The sequence below is a fragment of the Sapajus apella genome, unplaced genomic scaffold (genome assembly GCF_009761245.1).
Source record: "Sapajus apella isolate SASKATOON/1434 unplaced genomic scaffold, GSC_monkey_1.0 scaffold5, whole genome shotgun sequence".
Classification (NCBI taxonomy): Eukaryota; Metazoa; Chordata; class Mammalia; order Primates; family Cebidae; genus Sapajus; species Sapajus apella.
Genome location: NW_022436945.1, coordinates 25,368,038 through 25,384,670, shown reverse-complemented (window position 1 = coordinate 25,384,670; position 16,633 = coordinate 25,368,038).

The window sequence follows — 16,633 nt, the reverse complement described above, 5'->3', positions numbered from 1 at the left end:
GGATACAAATCCTTTTCAAATATGTGTTTAAAATATCTTCTCCCAGTTTCCCTTTCTATTCTAAACAGTGTGTTTTGCACAATGGAAGTTTTCAATTTTAATAAAATTTATCTTATCCATTTTACTTCATGGATCAGATGTCATATTTAAACACTCATCACCTCCGAAAAGATGTCACATATCATATGTCATCAGGGAATTACAGATAAAAATGACAATGTAATGCCACTACACACTGATTATCGTGGCCAAAATTCAAATGCTGGCAAGAATGTAGACCACTGGAACTCTCACTGATTGCTGCTAGAAATGTAAAATGGTATGCCACCTTGAAAGAAAGTTTGTTTCTTACAAAGCAAAATACACTTTTAACATGTTAACCAGTAATTGTGCCCCTTGGTATTTATCAAAAGGAGTTGAAAGCTTATGATCACACAAAAGCCTCCACACAGGTATTTATGACAGCTTTATTAAGAATAGTCAAGAATGAAAGCAGCCAAGATGTTCTCATGTGGGTGAACAAATAAATAAAGCGTGATGCATATTACTTAAAATGAAAAAGAAATGAGCTATTAATCCAGGAAAAGACAGGGAGAAAAAATATACAAGGAGACTTCAAAAAGTACCTGGAGTAAATGGAATTAAAAGATAACAATAAAAAATATAAGCTTTATTTTTCAGCGTAAGCTTCATCAAGATCGAGATACTTTTGTAAGCAATGATACCAGCCATTTAGTTCATCCCTAAAGAACTGAGGGTCATGGGAATTTAACCATGTCAATGTAGTCTCTTTTATATTATTAAATGGAAAAAAATGGGTGCCTTTTAGAATTTTTTTTAGATTATGAAACAAACAAACAAAAAAAGTCAGAAGGATGCAAATCAGGACCACAAAGTGGATGCCTATTGATTTCCCCTTAAAATCCTTGCAAAATCGTTCTTATTTGATAAGAGAAATGAACAGGAGCATTGCTTTAGTGAAGGACTCTGGCGAAGAGTTTCCAGGTGTTTTTTCTGCTAAATCTTTGTCTGTCTCAAAGCTCCTCCCTCATAACAAGCAGATGTTATTGTTCTTGGACCTTCTGGAAAGTCAACAATCAAATGTTTTGAGGTTTCCCAAAAAACTATTGCTATTACCTTTGCTCTTGACCGATCCACTTTTGCACCACTTCCACCTCTTGTTAGCCATTTCTTTGATTGTGATTTGTCTTCAAGATTATACTGGTAAAGCCATGTTTTATTTCTTGTTACAATTCCTTGAGGTCCTAAAGAAATGTTTCAGGATCTAACTTGTTTGAAATTTCCACTGAATGCTCTGCTCCTGTCTGTAGCTGATTTCAGTGCAATGGTTTTGCCAATGATCAAGTAGAAAATTTCTTCACCTTTAATTTTTCAGTTGGAATTTTGTAAGCTTAACTAATGGAGATCCCTATGGTATTGGCTATTGTTTGTGCTGTAAATTGTTAGTTTTCTTCAAATAGAGCATGAACAAGATTAATTTTTTCCTTGCAAATTGATGTGAATAGTCTGCCTCTGCAATCTTCTATTTCAACATTGCCCCATCACTTCTTAAAATATTATTCATTTGTAAACTGCTGATTTATTTGGGGCATTGTCTCCATCAACTTTTCATAAACCATCAAAGACTATTATTCTTCCACCCAGGCTTCACCATAAATTAGATGTTTGTTATTGCTTCAATATTAGCAAAATCCATGTTGCGCTGACAGTGGCTCTTTTCAAACTGATATTTTATGCTTTGTATTGCCTCAAATTAGGTCCTGCTCAAGAATTTTATTGCAAGTTAATACATGTTTATTTTGTTCCAAAAAACTTGATATCCACAAAGAGTTTTTTTTAACTAATACACATTTTCCATGACCTTTTTGAAGACCCCTTGACTTTTATTACTAAGTAAAAGAAGCCACATATTATTTGATTCTAACCATATGGCATTCTGGGAAATGCAAAAAACATAGATATGGTGGAAGGCAAGGAGGAGTGAGTCAGTTCTTACATAGATGGCATTAGGCAAAGAGAGAGATCAGGTAGGGAAACTCCCCCTTATTATACTGACAGATCTTGTGAGACATATTTGCTATCACAAACAGCATGGAAAAGACCTACTTTCAGGATTGAATTACCTCCCATGGGGTCCCTCCCACAACACATGGGGATTCAAGATGGGATTTGGGTGGGGACACAGCCAAATCATATTATTCTACTCCTGGCCACTCCCAAATTTCATGTCCTCACATTTCTGAACCAATCATATCTTCCCAACAATCCCCCAAAGTCTTAACTAATTTCAGCATTAACTCAAAAGTTCACAGTTCAACATCTCATCTGAGACAAGGCATGTCCCTTCAACCTATGAGCCTGTAAAATCAAAAGCAAGTTAAATACTTCCTAGATACAATGGGGTTACAGGCATTCGGTAAATACAGCCATTTTAAAACATGTAGGAATTCAAGATAAGATTTGGGTGGGGACACAGTCAAATCATATCAAACCTCCACCAGTATACAACTGCCCACAGCCTTCACCTGCCTACAGCCTTCCTCCACTACCCCCACCATGCATGGGTGTGTGAATCCCTGCCACCCTGCCAGTGTACCTGAAAACACCCACCACCCTATTGGTGCACACACTATTATGGACCCCAGCCTCCCTACTGCAGAGTTTTTGCTGGCAGCCCCCATCAGGGTGTTGTTACTAGTATACTGGCAATACCTTGGCCTCACCAGTGCAGCAGGTGCTTGACCTCGTAGGACAAGAGGAAAAACCTGTGGGCCTCATCCCAGCACCTGATGGTAGAACACATAACCCAGGGTTACTAAGCTGAAACTTGGACCCTGAAAGCATCCAGAAAAAAAAATGTCAACTAACTAAACTCAACTTATGCCACAATCAAACCCTCAAGGTCATCAGAGAAAATAAAAGCAAGAAGCTCCATCCAGAAGACAGAAAATTCAAAGATAAAATGAACATCAGCCTACACAGAAGAGAAAAACTAGTAGAAGAATCGCACTTCTAAAAGCCAGAATGCCTTCTTACCTCAAAAGCCAGAGTGTCTTCTTGCCTCAAAATAAATGTAATGGTTCCTCAGAAGTGGATCTTTACCAGATGAAAATGGCTAAAAAGAAAGACACAGAATTCAGAATCTGGGTGGCAAGGAACCTCAATCAGATACAGGAGAAGGCTGAAACCCGATTCAAGGAAAGCAGTATATTGATCCAAAAGTTGAAAAATAAAATAGCCATTTATAAAAAGAAGCAAACTGAACTTCTGAAGTTAAAAATTTTTCTATAGGAATTTTATAATGTTATTGGAAGCATTGAAAAGATAATAGACCAAACTGAAGAATTTCAGAGCAGGAAGACTGCTCCTTCAAATCATACAGACAGACAAAAATGGGCAAACATCCAAGAAATATGTGATTGTGTCAAGAGACTGAATCTACTAAATCTTTAGAATTCCTGAAAATATACAGAGAAAGAAAGCAACTTGGAAAACATATTTGAGGATATTTTTCATAAAAACTTTCCTAATCTTGCTAGACAGATTGACATGCAAATTAAAGTAATTCAGAGAACCCCTGTGAAAAACTATAGAAGAAGACCATCCCTAAGAAAAATAGTTATAGATTATCCAAGGTCAACACAAAAGACAACATCCTAAAAACAGCTAAAGAGAAGGAATAGGTTATGTAGAAAAGAAACCCCATCAGGCTAACAGCAGAACTTTCAGCAGAAACTTTAAAAACCAGAAGAGATTGGGGACCTATTTTTTGCATCCTTAAAGAAAATAAATTCCAATTAAGAATTTTATATCCAACCAGACTAACCATCATAAGCAGAGGAGAAATAAATCCTTTTCGGACAGGTAAACACTAAAGGAATTTGTTATCACCAGATGTGCCTAGAAAGATATCCTTAAGGGAGTGTTAAATATGAAAACAAAAAAACAATACCTGCTACTACAAAACACATTTAAATTAAGTGCATTTGTTGGGTATCGTGGCTCACTCCTATAATCCCAGCATTTTGAGAAGCTGAGGTGGGCAGATCACGAAGTCAAGCAATGGAGACCATCCTGGCAAACATGTTGAAACCCTGTGTCTACTAAAAAGGCAAAAAAATTAGCTGGGTGTGGTGGTGTGTGCCTGTAGTCCCAGCTTTTTCAGAGGCTGAGGCAGGAGAATCACTTGAACCCAGGAGGTGGAGGTTGTAGTGAGCTGAGATCGTTTCACTGTACTCCAGCCTGGTGACAGAGCAAGACTCTGTCTCAAAAATAAATAAACAAATAAAGTACATTTATGTACTTAAATATATATTAAGCTATAAAGCAATCAAGTATACATAACAAGCAGTTAACAACTCTCTGACAGGATGAAATACTTACATATTAATACCGAGTTAGAAAGTAAACGGGCTTAACACCATACTTAAAAGGCAGAGTGGCAAGACCCAATTGTTTGCTGTCTTCAAGAGACCCATCTCACATGCAATGGCAAGCATTGGCTTAAAGTAAAGGAATGAAGAAAGATATATCAAACAGAAAGAAAACATAAAATAGCAGATATTGCTTTGCTTATTTTTGAACAATCACTGTAAATCAACAATGACCAAAAGGACAAAAAAGGGCATTACATGATGGTAGAGAGTTCAATTCATGCAATTTCAGGAAATTCAGAGAACCCCTGTGAAAATAAGAGGACTTAACTCTCTTAAGTATATAAGCACCCAACATAGGAGCACACAGATTCATAAAACAACTTCTTAGAGACCTACAAAGAGAGTTACAAAGCCATACGATCAGAGTGGAAGACTTCAAAATCCTACTGAAAGTGTTTTATAGATCACAAATACATAAAACTAATAAAGATATGAGCTAATCTCAACACTTGACAAAATGGATCAAACAGACATCTAGAGAATATCCCGCCTAAGAACAACAGAATATGTATTTTTCTCATCTGCACATAGTATATACTCTAAGCGCCATACACTCAGCCATAAAACTTGTCAAAAGAAGAAATGCACACATCCAGCAAGCATATGAACCATAAAACAATCTTCAACAAATTAAAAAAAAAAAACAACTAAATCATACCAACCAAATTCCTGGAGCACAGCAAAATAAAAAAAGAAATAATATTAAGAAAATTGCTCAAAACCATACAATTACATGGAAATTAAACAATTTGCTACTGAAAGACATTTGGGTAAAAAGTAAAATTAAGGGAGAGATAAAAAATAAATTTGTAACAAATGAAAACCAAGATATAATATACCAGAATTACTGGGACACTGCTACAGCAATGTTAAGAGGAAAGTTTACAGCACTAAAGCCTACATCAAGATGTTAGATCTCAAATTAGTACTCTAACTACATACCTGCAGGAACTAGAAAAACAAGAGTAAAACAACCTCAAAGCTGTTAGCTTTGGGGAAAAGAAATAACCAAAATGCCTAGAGAACAACTAACAAGAAAGGTAAAAGATCTCTACAATGAGAATTACAAAATGCTGCTCAAAGAAATCAGAGATCACACAAACAAATAAAAAAAATTCCATGCTTATGGATGGGAAGCATTAATATTGTTAAATTGGCAATACTGCCCAAAGCAATTTTCACATTCCTATAAAACTATGCTATTTCTATAAAACTACCAACATCATTTTTTCACAGATTTAGAAAAAAACTACTCTAAAATTCATATGGAACCAACAAAATGCTCAAATAGCTAACACAATCCTATACAAAAATAACAAAGCTGGAGATACCATACTACCTGATTTAAAACCATTCTACAAGGATACAGTAACCAAAATAGAATAATACTGGTACAAAAAAAAAGACATGCAGTCTAATCTAATAGGATAGATGACTCAGAAATAAACCTGCAGTCCTACAAACATCTAATCTTCAGCAAAATCAACAATAACGAGCAATGGGGAAAGGGCTCCCTATTCAATAAAAGTGCCAGAATAACTGGTGAGCCATGTAGGAGATTGAAACTGGACCACTTCTTTTCACTACATACAAAAATCAACTCAAGATGGATTAAAGACTTAAACATTGTCCTAAAACAATAAAAAAAACAGAAGAAAATTAGGAAATGTCATTCTGGATACAGGCCTTGGCAAAGATTTCAGTTAAAGTGTCCAATAGCAATTGCCACAAAACAGAAACAGACAAGTAGAACCCGATTAAACTGAAGAGCTTCTGCACATCAAAAGAAACTATCAACAGAGCAGACAACCCACACAATGGGGGAAAATATTCACAAACTTTATATCTGACAAAGACCTAATATCCAGAATCTAGGAGGAACTTAAGTAAATCAATAAACAAAAAAATGAACAACCCCATTAAAAAAAGAGCAAAAGACAGAAACATACACTTATCAAAAGAAGAAATACATACATCCAACAAGCATATGAAAAAGTGTTCATTATCACTAATTATTAGAGAAATGCAAATACACACACACAGACACACACACACACACACACACACACACACACACACACACACACATAAGCTCACTTCCTGCTTGCATGGTTTCTGATGGGAAGTTCAAAGTGACTGTTATCCTTATTGCTCTACAGGTAAGAGTTCAGCCTACCCTCCAGCTTCTGTCACAATTTTGCCTTTGTTTGTCTTGAATAAGACATTTCTAGATGAAATTGTATTTGCATTTGTTCTGCTTGGTATTCTCTGGGCTATTGAATCTTATTTTGCATCATTAATTTTGAAAAGTTCTTTGCCAATTATTATTTTATTTATTTATTTTTTATTGCATCTTATGTTTTGGGGTACATGTGAAGAACATGCAAGATTGTTGCATAGGTACACACATGGCAGTGTGATTTGCTGCCTTCCTCCCCTTCACCTATATCTGGCATTTCTCCCCATGCTATCTCTCTGCACCTCCCCCCCCCCCCTCCCCCCCCCCCTTTTCCCCCATTTTAAATATTTTTTTCCTTCTGCTCTGTTCACTATTATTCTTCTTCCACTATTCTTGTTATGTAAAGATCTTTTAACAATGTCTCAGTTCTTGGATGCTTTTGCTGTTTTTTATTCTTTCTGCAATTCAGTTTGGGGAGGTTCTATTAACATTACTTGGAGATTTTTTTTTTTCTAATCTGTTTTGATTATACTAAGATCATCGGAGATACTTTATATAGCAATGTTTTTTAATATCTAGCATTTATTTTTGCATCTTAGATTTTCTGTTTCTGTGGTTTCATTTCACATCTGTTCTTGTATGTGGTCCCATTTTTTCCAATATATCTCTTAACACATGAACATCAGACATTGTAAATTCCCTGTCTGATAATTCCAACACAATATCTGAGTCTGGTTCTGATACTTTCTTTGTCTCTTCATATTGTGTTTTTACCTGCCTTTTGGCATGACTCATGTTTTTGTTGTTGTTGTTGTTGTTTTTAACTTAAACCAGACATATTATCTGGTAATAAGAACTGAGATAAATAGGCTTAAACTTGAGAATTTACATTAATGTGGTAAGAAGTTGGGTTGTGCTTAGTGTTTACTGTAACAATAGGCGCTAGAGGCTTTGAATTCCCCTAGTATTCTTGTTTTTAGGTCTCCTCTTGACTTTGGCCTCCCCTACTTACTCCTTCTCATTGAGAACCTGCGTCGTGTAGCTCTTTTAGCTGTAATCCACTGTTGTTATGCTAGAGTTACGTTAGTGTGGCAGTACATTATGGAAATAGGATTATTCTATAATCTCCACTCTCCAATAATTGAGAAAGAAAGGTTAAAGGGAGCTAGAGTGAAAGAAATGCACTTCCCATGCAGTCTGGGAGAAGGCTTTGGTACAATTTCTCCTTTTGAATAGTAAGCTTTTGTTATGGAGGAGGCTCTGGATGCATTTCCCAATAAATACTCTTCCTCTTTTTCTTAGTCAGATCTTGGAAATGGTCTTTCTAGAATCTTTACTGTAAGTAGCTGGAATGTTTCTGAAAGTAAGACCTACAAAAGTTTTGGGATCTACCTATTAGTACTCTGGTTTTAGTTTTTAAATCTCATAGTAGTCTACATGCAGCCTCTAGCAATTTTTCAAAATTACCATTTATCTTTCACATCATTTTATGGCTCCAGTGGCTTTTATTCTGGGTAATCAGATCTCTGCTGATTCTGTCTTCTGGATTCATCTGTCTTCCAAATTTTTATGATAGTGGCTTGCCCTGAAAACTCAGCTCTTTTATAAATCCAAGTAAAGTGATAATTTTTAGTTTGTCTAAAACTTTATTATTGTAAGGCTCAGAATGACAATTACTGAGATCTTTACATATTAGTGCTGAAACTAGAAGTATTTATACATACTTTAACATTTTTATTCAAATTAAATTTAATGTTGATCTCCATTTCGCTAATATGGGGGAATTTTAGTTATAATCTTCATAGTGACATTTATTACTTAGAGTAAGATAAAATAGTCCCACAACTCACATAGTGTCAAAACATTGAGGTCTCTTACATACTGGCTTTTTTACCTACAGAGATTCTTGTCAAGGAGCCTATTACCCTGCACTGCCTAAGACATTTGGATAGCTGCTACCCTGCTGCTTTTGTTCAACTTGGGAAGGTTGGTAGTCCATGTACTTCAGGATTAAATCATTACTCTTAGATGCTATTTGATATGGTTTGGCTCTGGGTCCCCACCCAAATCTTACCTCAAATTGTAATCCCCTAATCTCCACATGTCAAGGATGGGACCAGGTGAAGGTAATTGGATCATGGGGGAGGTTTCTTCCATACTGTTCTCATGATATTAAGTGAGTTCTTATGATATTTTATGGTTATATAAAGATCTGGCATTTCCCCTGCTTGCACTCACTCTGTCCTTCTCCCCTGTGAAGAAGGTGCCTACTTCTCCTTTGCCTTCCAACGTGATTCCACGATTCCTGAAGACTTCCCAGAAATGTGGGACTGTGAATCAGTTAAATGTCTTTGTTTTATAAATTACCCAGTCTTGGATATTTCTTCAGAGCAGTGTAAAAACACACTGATACAGTAAATTGGTACCAGGAGTAGGGTATTTCTATAAGATACCTGAGAATGTAGAAGCAACTATGGAATTGGGTAATGGGAAGAGGTTGAAACAGTTAGAGAACTCAGAAGAAGACAAGAAGATGTGGGAAGGTTTGGAACTTTCTAGAGGCTTGCTGAGTGGCTTTGACCAAAATGCTGATAGTGATACAGACAATGAAGTCCAAGCTGAAGTGGAAATGAAGAACTTGTTGGGACATAGAGTAAAGTTCACCCTTGCTATGCTTTAGCTAAGATACTGGTGGCTTTTTGCCCCTGCCCTGGATATCCGTAGAACTTTGTACATGAGAGAGATGATTTAGCATATCTGGAGGAAGAAATTTCTAAGCAGCGAAGCATTCAAGACGTGACAGAGCATAAAAGTTTGAAAAATTTGCAGCCTGATGATTAATATAAAAGAAAAGCCTATTTTCTGGGGGAGAAATTCAAACTGGCTGCAGAAATTTGCATAAGTAACCAGGAGCCAAATGCTAATCAGGAAGACAGTGGGGAAAATATCTCCAGGGCATGACAGACACCTTCACAGTAGTGCATCCCATTGCAGGCCTGGAGTCCTAGGAGGGAGAAATGGTTTTGTGAAACAGGCTCAGGGCACTCCTGCTCTGTGCAGCCTCAGGGCATGGTTCTCTGCATCCCAGCTGCTTCAGTTCTAGCCATGGTTAAAATGAGCCATGGTACAGCTCAGGCCATTGTGTCAAGGGGTGAAAACCGGAAGTCTTGGTGGCTTCCATGTGATGTTGAGCCTGTGGATGTACAAAAGTTGAGAATTAAGGTTTGGGAATCTTTACCTAGATTTCAGAGGATGTATGAAAATGCCTGGATATCCAGGCAGAATTTTGAGGCAGCAGTGGAGCCCTCTTGAAGAACCTCTTCTAGGGTAGTGCAAAAAGGAAATGTGGGGTTGGAGCCCCCAGACAGAGTCCCCACTGGTGCACTGCCTAGCATAACCATGAGAAGAGGACCCCTGTTCTTTAAACCCCAGAATTGTAGATATACCAGCAGCTTGCACTTTGTGCCTGGAAAAGCTGCAGATACTCAATGTCAGCCTATGAAAGCAGATTGAAAGGATGCTGTACCCTGCAAAGCCAAAGGAATGGAGCTTCCCAAGGCCATGGGAGCCCACTTCTTGCTTCAGCATGACCTGTATGCGAGACATGGAGTCAAAAGAGGAGATCATTTTGGAACTTAAGGTTTAATGACTTCCCTATTGGATTTTGGACTTACGTGGGCCCTGTAGCCCTTTTGTTTGGGCTAGTTTCTCCCCCTTGGAATGGGAGCATTTATCCAATACCTTTACCCTCATTGCATCTAAAAAGTAACTAACTTGCTTTTGATTTTACAGGTTCATAAGTGAAAGGGACTTGCCTTGTCTCAGATGAGACATTGGACTGTGAACTTTTGAGTTAATGCTGAAATAAGTTAAGATTTTGGGGGACTATTGGGAAGGCATGATTCATTTTGAAATGTGAAAAGACATGAGATTTAGGTGGGGGTGAGGGCAGACTGATAGGGTTTGGCTCTGTGTCACCACTTAAATTTCACCTCAAATTGTAATCACCATAATGCCCATGAGTCAAGGGTGGGACCAGGTGGAGTAATCAGATAATGAGGCAGTTTTCTTCATGCCACTCTCATGATAGTGAGTGAGATTTCATGAGATATGATGGTTATAAAAGAGTCTAGGATTTCCCTTGCTCGCACTCACTCCATCCTGCTACCCTGTGAAGAAGGTGCCAGCTTCTCCTTTGCCTTCTAATGTGATTGTAAGTTTCCTGAGGCTTCCCCAGCAATGTGGAACTGTGAGCAAATTAAACCTCATTCCTTCATTAATTACCTAGACTCTGATATTTCTTCATAGTAGTGTGAGTATGGAGTAATACACTATTTGATGTAGACTTTGTGGGATTATAGCAAATAAGGTCTAGGACACAGATAATTATTGATCACAGAATATGTAACCTCCATCTCTCTCTCATCTCTGGGCATCTCAGTCCTGCTGCTTATTCTAGCCATTCTCCTCTTTTGTCTATCCTCTCTCTTTTCTAATAGCAAACACTCTTCTTTATAGTTTCAATATATTAAATGTTTTAGTATCTATTCAATATATTACATGTTAAGAAAATGAAAGTGACAAAGAGAAGTTATAAAGAAAACCTGACTTTCCCCTGGATTATATCTTTAAGTTCAACAGATTTGATATTTTCTCAGTGTGATAGGCACCACAGGTCCACTAGATTTGTGTATCTGTGTGTGAACACACACTTGAAAATACATATGTATAGGAGGAGAAGCAAAAACATGGGAATAATATTGGGAAGTGTGTACATTTAACAGTAGTCAATGCTTTTTGTTTGTCTGTTTGTTTTTTCCATTACAGTAACATTTTTAACCTAGATTTAAAAAAAGGGAAATCTACAGAGCATTCTTTACTCTTGTATTTCAGCACTCTTAGACTTCTAATGACTACAAACCCTGATATATTGTGGGATTCAAAGTCTAATTAAACATGATGTAAAGATTACAATGTCTAAATTTCAGTGTTCTCCCCTCATTATTTCCCACAAGAAACCCTAAAGTTAAACCTCTACAATTATTTAAATAATAAATAAATATTTAAATTTTTGTCTTACTGCTCAAGTATTGAAAATAACCATAGACATTACAAAATGTATACCCAAGAGTAGAGTACAAAATCCAGGGTAAACAAAGAGATTTATTTGTAATTTATGAAGTCTGTAAATACTGTATTTATGGAATATAGATAAATTATCTGAGGGGAGTGTTAAAAATATCCCATAAATTACAGCACAATGGGAACAAAGTGCTGATGCTGGGAACTGAACTCCAGCCCTCTGTTTCCATAAGCAATTCTGTTTTCACAACAGATCTCTGTTTACAAATAACTCCCATGGCAATTTCAGTTAATATATGTGTAGTGTAAGGTTGGAAAATAACACATTTATGTCTGTATGTACAAACACACAATTTAATAGCAAATATTTTTTTGTCCATGATAACATGCTTGAAGTATTTTCTAGTGCATAGCATATATTTTACTCATTGTATTTTTTACAACCCTAATAATATCACTACTATTATCATTCAATATTTACATATTGGATAGATGAAATAAGAGACTTTCCCAAGCCTAAATTGCAATAAACAATTCAACTTTAATTAAATACAGGATTTAAGTCCAGTAATTCTGGCTGCAAAAGTTTACGTTCTTAACTGATCCATTTGGTTCATCATTCTGGGCTCATTATATTATTGTATTAATGTTTGTGTGAGCAAGAGCACAATATAAATATCATATATTATTTGCTTCTAATCCATCAAAGTTTTTCTTTGTGAAGCAGTGATTTTAGGGTAGAATAACAGAGGATTGTTTTGTCTACTTTACAAAAAATTTGTATATTTCATTTTCAGTTTATTACAGCTATAAAAAACACATCAAAATAAGGTATTAATATAATACCAATATTAGTTTTATCAATTAATCTTATATTATTATATGCTATATAAAGTAGATTGTTATAATAAGCCATAAATATGTATTATTCTTATCTCTTGAGATAGAACATACAGGGATTAAAAGGTTTACTTTATAACACAATGGATTGATTTGAGTAACACATTATCAGTGCTTCATTCACCTACACAACCTCTAGATGCCTTCCAGTAGTTTCTGTTAATTCATCATTCAAATTGCATTCAAAAAGCTAAACTCCCAAATAGTCAACAATTTTTCGTAATGAAAGTAATGTGAGAAGAAACCATATTTCTTAACTCTGGAATGTCAACGTGTCTTCTGGGATAAATGGCATTCTGAATATGTTCACTATTAACTTTCCCTTCCAGAACACAGATTGGGTTTGTTATCAGTTATATTGATGGGTTGTCCTCAGATGGTTGAAGACTGAGGCTGCAGGCATGATTGAAATCTGTAGGCGGAGGAGACAACTGCAATTCCTGGAGGTGTTAGAAGTCTGCAGTGTTTTGGAGGTCTGGTGCTGCCATTTATACTTCTCTTCCCTGGAACTCTTCCTTCATAACAGATTTTGAACTAAAAATAAAGAAAATCTCCTATACTCTGTTAGGAGTTTGAATTTTCAAAGAAATCTTGCCACCTCCTTTGAAAAAATTTCTAATGAATTTTACACCCTTTCCTCCTTTTATTATTTCTACCAATCTGGTCACAATTTTATTTTAAAATAAGAATATTAAGGTCAACATTGCCTTTTATTTTTACAACTAAATTGTGTACGTTCTTTCTACCAGTTCTCCAGAAACTCTTAGTTCTTAGAGCCAATGCTCATTAACTGTATGCTTTGATTAATTTCTTGACTTTTATTTGATATTTAGTGGAATTTTTATATTTAGTCACCCAGCATATTACTTGTGTGTGTGTGTGTGTGTGTTGTGTGCATGCATGCATGTGTGTATCTGTGTGAGACAGAAACAGTTGTGCTTTTCTGTTTGTAAATAATATAAGCCATTGAGCTACAAATAAATGTTTACATTTATTTTGCCACCGACAAGATTTTTTTGATAAATGTGTATTTTCTCACTGGAAGTACATATCAAAATAATTGCAAAGAATTTCATAAATATGTAATCTTTGTTAATCTTTTGCACAATTTATATTGAAGAAGACTCTCTAAAGGTGGGATTATAAAAGCTTTTTCAGAAAGAGGATAGAGACTGTACCAGAGAATCTATTTGGTTATGTTTAAAAATAATTTAACTAAAAATATCCACATTTTTAGAAATTAATTAGTATCATTTATGACTAACACATAGTTTTAACATACTGCAAATCCAGTTGCAGTCTCCTGTACAGAGATGTTTTGCAGTTGAAGATTAAAACTAATAAGCAGAGCAATTAAATGAAAATGTACACAATAAGATGTGCCCAGCTTTGGGTTTTAATGGGAGAAGTTCTAGACTAATTTGAATTTTGTAAGTTAATAAATAGTATTTTTTAAATTCTAGCATAATATCTTTTGAAATAAAAGAAATAACCATTTATAGCCCTTCCTTAAGCATCACATTTGGGCTTTGGAAATATTTCCTAGACAAATTACTTTTTGAGATAGAAAATTATTTCGTCCTCAAGGAGAAATCATAGACTCTTAAGTTGAAAAGGGTTTGGGAAGTCACCTGGTCAACTGACAGCCAATATAGACATTAGCTTTGTTCTATGCCTGATGGGTTACACGGTGGTCACCTAGTTGCTCTTTTGGACACAGCTATGAAGAGTGTTTTAACTTCTTTTTTTTTTTTTTTACATGGAGCCTCTGTCACACAGGCTGGAGTGCAGTGGTGCAACCTCCACTCACTGTAACTTCTGCCTCCCAGTTCAAGGAATTCTCTGCCTCAGCCTCCTGAGTAGTTGGAAACATGCCACCACACTTGGCTAATTTTTGTATTTTTAGTAGAGACAGGATTTCACCATGTTACCAGGCTGGTCTTGATCTCCTGACCTCAAGTGATCCACCAGTCTAGGCCTCCCACAGTGCTGGGATTACAGGCATGAGCGCCGGGCCTCGAGCTCTTTTAAGAGTGGTTCTAATTGTTACTGAGTTGAAAGTTGGCTCTCAGTAATGTCATTAGACAAAAATTTCCCTGCTGAGTTCTATTCTTCCTTCTGAATATAACTCTGAATTAGTCTCATTCCTCATTGATCTAATGTCCCTTATTTGAGGATAGCTAAACTGTTGAAATTATCTTTTCTTTTCTTCTCTAAGCTTAGTCATTCAGATGAAAGAATACTGAAGAGACTTTTAGTCACTACTCTTTGGAGGCCTGGTTCTCTAACTTTACTGCTTCTTAAGCCTCTTCTCTTCCTCATTTCCTCTTCTCTGCAATAATGTTAGTTACTATGTCGGATTCAGTAGGTTCTTTTTGTCTTGAAATTAGATGGAATTGAATTTCATTGTTTGGGATCAATGAACTTCATAGCAGGAAATTTATCATCATCATAATTACATCATCATAGATGGGTAAAACATTATAGATGTTTTGCATTCAACTATTTAGTGTATTCACTTTACTTTTTAAAATTTTGCTTTGTTTTGTTTTTCCATTGTAAATCCAGAGAAATAATGTATTTCTCCAAATGTTTCGACAGTTTCTTGACACAGCACAGCACTGTTATTCTTGGGAGTAAGGTTACCACTATTTTATAAACACAATCATGGCCTCTTAGAAACAGGCATGAGAAAAGTAGTACAGGATTAGATTTTAACAAGAAATCAGAGAAGATAAATCTTATGGTTGAGATATGTTGTTAATGCATAGTAATAGGTTGGATTTTAGTATTTAAAACATGAGTATGTTTGTGTTTTAGATGTTTTCCTTATTAGAAAACACATCACTGTCTAAGCAGAAGGCTATTTAAGATATTCATCAGTAAAATTAATTAATTCATTCTGAAAATGTATACTAACTTATATGATCATTAGCGTCAGTATTTATGATTATTGCCAGATTGTCTTATCTTCAGAAATATCACATGTTGACTTACACCTAAGGAAGGATGCTTTTAATTCTTATACATCAACAATTTTAACATAGTGAGTTTTAAAGTATCTACTAAGATATATAGGAAATAGTTCAACCTGTCTGGCAGGCACATTCAACCTTGCAGGCCTGGCTGAGCTCAGCTGGGTTCCAGCAGCAGAATTCAAAGTGGGATATAAAAAACAAAACAAAACGAAATCAAGATTTTCTTAGAAATGGCATGATCGTGAACATTTAGGTACTGCTGAGTATGGACGATGCTTTTTTCTGTTTTATTCTTTATTTCTCCAAAGAAATGACTCCTGGGACACCCGTTCAACATTGAGTATTTTACCTATCCAGAAGGAGTTATACACAGCTTTGTCATTATAGCTCTGGTCTTGTTTGTTTTCACTTAACGAGTTCAGTGATACTCACTTTAGTGCAGCAAGAATAACTTACCATGCAAGCATAGTTATTAATACACTCAACTTTCCACTCTAATGTTAATGTGGATGCAGATGATATGGGAAACAGATAGATATTCGTAGGGATCATGTCTCTTTCATTCTCTCAGTGGCCAAATAACTATATGGGTTTACTTTATGTTTTCGTTAAATGCTGTTTAAGAGCCCCAAAGATGAAGTATCTTCTTTGAACTTGATTTTTCCTCCTTGTGTATGTGTGTAAGTGTGTGTGTAAGATGTCTGTATTATTCTTGTAATTTTCTGAAAGTTCAAAACTGATTAACGTAAAATTTAAAATAAACAATATATTCAGATGAGTACCAAAAATAAGCACAAAATCTCATAATGTCTATTAAATCCTCTTACATTCAAGAATTTCAAAAACAATTTAACTCTTCAAAGAGAACATATTTGGTAATAATTTTTGTGCATCATTGTCTTTTGTCCCTTAACCTTTCGGTTTATATTTCCTAGGAACCTGGATAGTCTCTTACAAAAGGACTGTACAGTAATCTAGTATAAAAATTAACACTGGTATTGAATTCTATGAGTCATATTCTGATTTTGTCCCAGTAA